We start from the raw sequence: 5,045 nt of genomic DNA on the forward strand, positions 1-5,045 counted from the left end.
TGTCCAGCATCTAATCAACTGTGGCAAATGTGTCTCAACCAGATTGATATGGCTAATCATCCCAGATTAATAACAGGTGAAGTTCAAGCTCTTGCTGATACTGGTCATAGAAAGAAGCCTCACAACCATCTGTTGTTGATGCTCTATGCAGAAACAATTTATCACATATGGCAGCAACGAAATCAAGTTGTTTTGGGGGGGACTTGTTTAGATTCTAGACAAAGCTTTAAGCAAATTGTGTATAAGGTTGCTTGTAGATGCACTGATGTTCTTAGGCAGATTCTTATTGTATGAGTTTGTTGAATAGTTGAGGTGTAGGGTTGTTTCGTGATTGGTAACTCCAAACCCTTCCTAGAAGGTGGGGGAGTTTACCTTTCTTTCTTAAGCCCTTGATGCTTCTTTAGGTTGTACCTGTTTTTTTTGTTATCAATAACAATTTTGAATGGCAAAAAAAAAAAAACGACTAGTCAAGAGTCCGTGTAATACTCCGTATTTTTGGAGTTATTTCTTTATAAATAAGAAATTATAAAGAATATAATTGAAAGGTATTTTAGTATTATTTACAAAAAAATAAAAATAGAATAATAATAATACGGTTTGAGTACACTTACAACTTTAACGTAATTCTTTTATCGTTCGGTTTATTTTAATTTCGAAATAAATAAATTAAACCGAGTTCACTAGACCTAGATTTGCCACACTATAAATAGGAGAGAATAAGAAAAAGAAATAAAAAATCAGAAACCCTATTCTTTTCTCTCTCAGCCGTCCTCTCTCCTGTCTCAAATTCTATCTCTCCCTCACTCTCCTTCACCGTTTCTTTCACTTGAGCCTCGTCGAAGGCGTGCGAGTGCTGCGACGAGGTTATCTTTGCGAGCGGGTGTAATTGTCGAGTGCAGAGAGTTGTGATTCGAGGGATCGAGTGGTGCGAAGTTCTGCGAGCGAGGGGATTCGAGCATTGCGAGCGAAGTCGTGTGCGAGGGGCTACTCGATTGTGTGCGGGTCATGCGGCGATTCTAGGGTTCGCGCGACGAGGCTGTGCAAGAGTGTATGCGAAGTCGAGCGTGGTCTGTGGCTCAAAGGCTTTGTGCGAGCCGTTCAGGGTTTGTGCGTGGTGCGAGCGCGAGCACCAAGTGTGGTGTGGTGTTGCGTGCTGTGCAAGAGGGTCGTGCGAGGGGGGTCGTTGCGCACGCTGTGCGAGAGGGTTGTGCGCGCACTGTGTGAGAGGGTTTTGCGACGAGCGGCATGGGCTGTGGCTCGAGTGCGGTGCGACCAGGGTGGTGCGTCGTTGACGAAAGTCAGTCGCCGGAGTTCGGTTACCGACGAGATTCAGTGGTACAAAACCTAACATGTATAATATGATATTGTATTAGTTTAATATTATATATTCTGTTTTTATATTAATTTAAGTTGTAAGCTAATGAATTTGTATAAATGAGTAATTAATTAAGTTGTATAATTAGTTAATTTATTAATCTGATTTAAGTTGTAAATCTGATTTAAGGTGTTCTAATTAAGTAAGGTGGGAAGTAAAGAAAGTAGTTTATTGATTTGAGATGGAAAGTTACAATGACCTTTGCTATTCGAACTTGATTTTAGGAGTATTGGACATAAGACTTGAATGGACTTTGTAAAGGTATTGGATTATTAACTTAACTAAAATCAGCTTGGCTCACTAACATTGACTCTTAAAAGACGCTAAGCTCAATAGAGTAGGAAAGAAAAGATGTTAATAAACAATGAGATTAGCTATCGTTTATACTTCGAATTACTAAGTCGATATAGTTAGGCACGTATTAGTTGATAATTTTATCAAGGATGTAGCACTGAAGTACTTCCTTAATCATTTAGGTCCCAATTTCATAAGCGGAACGTTTGGTTAAGACAGCGAAAATTCTCCGTTACAAGGTACCTACGCGTACCAGTTTAGTTGCAAGTACTAGTATCATGATTAGGTTGTCATTTATTCCATCGAAACTTAGAATCATGATAGGGAACGATTTTGATTGCTGAGATTGTTTGGTAACATGTTTATGATTGGAAATCGATATGTGGCATTGTAATGCGAAATTCTATCGTATTATGAACATGAGCATTGGATTCGTATCATTTGATCCATGGTGTAACAAGAGTGTTACAAGAGAAAAGATTTTACTGTATCTAAGAAAACTTGTTAGATGATTCTATGCTATTGTGGAATGAATGAACAATATTAAGAATGGACTATGGCAATAAACTTGTAGTTGGACTCCCTACAAGTGATGAACAATGGGGGAAGTGTGGGACTTGTTCTACACTCCTACGCAGGCTTACTATGACGACAGTAGTGTCCTTATAAATTTTGATAACTCAAGTAGGCGGAAGGTTCCGTACGATCTTGGGGGTATGCATACTAAGGTGATGGGTGTGAGACGGAACGAAACCGTATTTGCATTTCATCTAATAGACCAAGTTGTCTATTAAGGATTAAGTAGCCTGTATGATTCTAGTAAGATGACGGTGCCCGTTCGCTACTAACTAAACAAAAAGTAAAGGATGTAATGTGATTGTAGTATCATGTCTAAGAATGATCATTATTGCTTTGTTTATGTTTGTATGCATTCACTGGTTTACTATGTACTCAGCATAGCTGATTGTCTGTTATTATGTGTTTGTTGACCTGTGATGAACCATTGATGCTACAATGGGGAGCAGACTAGGTGTACTGGTGCTGCTGCATGATACCGAGCATATGGGGGATAGTCCTCAGTCTTTGAACTTTAAAGCGTTTTAATTAAGTATTATAAGATTATTATGATTTACTTAATTAGTTTGTGGTTTGAATAAAAGGGGTCGTTGATGATTCCCGAGTTGTAGTTACATTTATATTCCGCTGCATTTCAGTTTTCGAGATAAAGTTTTGAGTTAATATTCCTTTTTAATAAGCCTTGCGTTTCATCGCGGTGGTAACACTCCCAAGGTAGATGCGACGTAGTCGTAGACGTGTATGGATATTGGGGGTGTTACAGTACAACTTAGCCTCAATCTTTAAGGCCCCAGCCGTCTTGCACATTTTTATTCTTGCTAAAAGTACTTCATATTCAGCTTCATTATTTGATGCTTGAAATTCAAATATGAGTGCATATTCGAACTTGTCTCCTTCTAGAGATTGGCAAATTATTCCGGCCCCACAACCATTGTCGGTAGAAGATCCATCTACCATGAGCATCCAGTGCTTTTTGCCCCCATCTGGATCTTTTACGGGCTCCACAGCTGGCCAGGTAAGCTCTACGATGAAATCGGCCAAGGCTTGCCCTTTGATCGCTTTTTTGGGCTCAAACGTTAAGTCAAACCTGTCAATTCCACTACCCATTTGAGCATCCACCCTGAAGCATCCATCTTGTGCAGAACCTGCTTTAAAGGTTAGTCAATGTAGACTAGTATACTGTGGGCCAGATTATACGGCCTCAACTTTCTACTGGCCATGAGGAGTGCCAGGATGAACTTCTCTACTAATGAATATAGGCATTCTGCATCCTTGAGTACATGGCTCAAAAATAGACGGGGACTTGCACTGATTCCCTTTCGGCTAGGAGAACTACACTCACAGCTTAAGGCAAGATGGGCAAGTATACAAACAGTTTTCCCCCCTCGGTTGGTAGGGGTGTTCAATGTCGGATATCGGATCGGATCCGAAAATTTCGGATCGGGGAAATTGCGATCCGAATCCGATCCGAAATTTTCGGATCGGGTCACCGGGTTTTCGGATCGGATACCGGGTTTTCGGATCGGATACCGGGTTTTCGGATCGGATCACCGGATTTTCGGATCGGGTCCGTTGAAATTTTTGAAAAATCCCGATCTGTATCCGATCCGAAAACCCGAACTTTTTTCTGGGTACCCAATTCGAAATATCCGAAATCTGAAAATCGGATCGGATCGGCGAATTTTTGGATCGGATATTTCAGATCAGATATTTTTGCACACCCCTATCGGTTGGACTGACCAACCGAGGTAATTGATGGAGGTGCTCTTTTACTTGCTGGAGTACTTGCTCCCCTGATTTAGAAAGAAATCATCTTAAGGCTGTTAAGCACCCTGTCAGACGCTGATCTTCTTTGACCTTGGACGGGGATGTCATGCTTAAGATTTCTTTAAATTTTTCAGGATTTGATTCTATTCCTCTTTGGTCGACCAAGAAACCCAAGAACTTTCCTGCTACAACACCAAACACACATTTATGAGGATTCAACTTCAATTTATATTTTCGAAGAGTTTCAAAAGTTTCTCGAAGATCACTAATGTGACTCTGCTCCTCCCGGCTTTTAACGATCATATCATCAATATAGGCCTCCATGTTACGCCTCAGCTGTGGCTGGAAAACAGTATTAATTAGCCGTTGGAAGGCAGCTGGTGGATTATGGAGGCAAAATGGCATCCTCAATCAACCATGTAGCCCTTTATCCATGCATGATGAATGATGTTTTATCTTCGTCTTCTGGCTACATTGGGATTTGATGGAAACCGGAGTAAGCATCCACAAAACTTAGCAACGCATGGCCGATCGTGAAATTTACTAATCGATCTATTTTCGGCACGGGGAAAGTTGTCCTTGGGACAGGCCTGTGTAGTCCACGCACATCCTCGAAGTGCCATTGGGCTTGGGCACCATAACAACATTCGCTATCCATTTTGGGTAATAAGTATCCCGAATGAATTTGGACTTCAATAATTTCTGCACCTCCTGATCGACGGCTTAATTCCTGACCGGACCTAGGTGTCTTTTCTTCTGACGATCCGATTTTTGATTTGAATCTATGTTCAATTTATGAACAGCCACATCAGTATCAATTCCTGGCATCTCTTCAACATTATATGCAAAAAAATCTTCAAATTCTTTTGACAATCTGACTAGTTTGTTCTTTAGCCTTGGATCTAGAACAGACCCAACCTTCAGTGTCCTTTCTGGACGTTTATTATCCAAAAACATTTCCGTTGGCGCTTCTACAAGCTCTAGCCGTTCTTAACCATAATAGCCATCACTTATTCTCACGAGGGTACTTCTT

The 5,045-nt window shown here is 40.7% G+C and overlaps 1 long non-coding RNA gene across 1 annotated transcript; it reads left to right on the top strand.

Moving 5' to 3' along the window:
• The first annotated feature begins 702 nt into the window (after positions 1-702).
• On the top strand, positions 703-2,924 carry LOC125497493 (uncharacterized). The gene is made up of 2 exons (XR_007274308.2): positions 703-1,335; positions 2,695-2,924. It is a non-coding gene; the product is annotated as an uncharacterized LOC125497493 (long non-coding RNA).
• The last annotated feature ends 2,121 nt before the right edge of the window (positions 2,925-5,045 follow it).

This window comes from Beta vulgaris, chromosome 5 (genome assembly GCF_026745355.1).
Source record: "Beta vulgaris subsp. vulgaris cultivar EL10 chromosome 5, EL10.2, whole genome shotgun sequence".
NCBI classification, from domain to species: Eukaryota; Viridiplantae; Streptophyta; class Magnoliopsida; order Caryophyllales; family Amaranthaceae; genus Beta; species Beta vulgaris.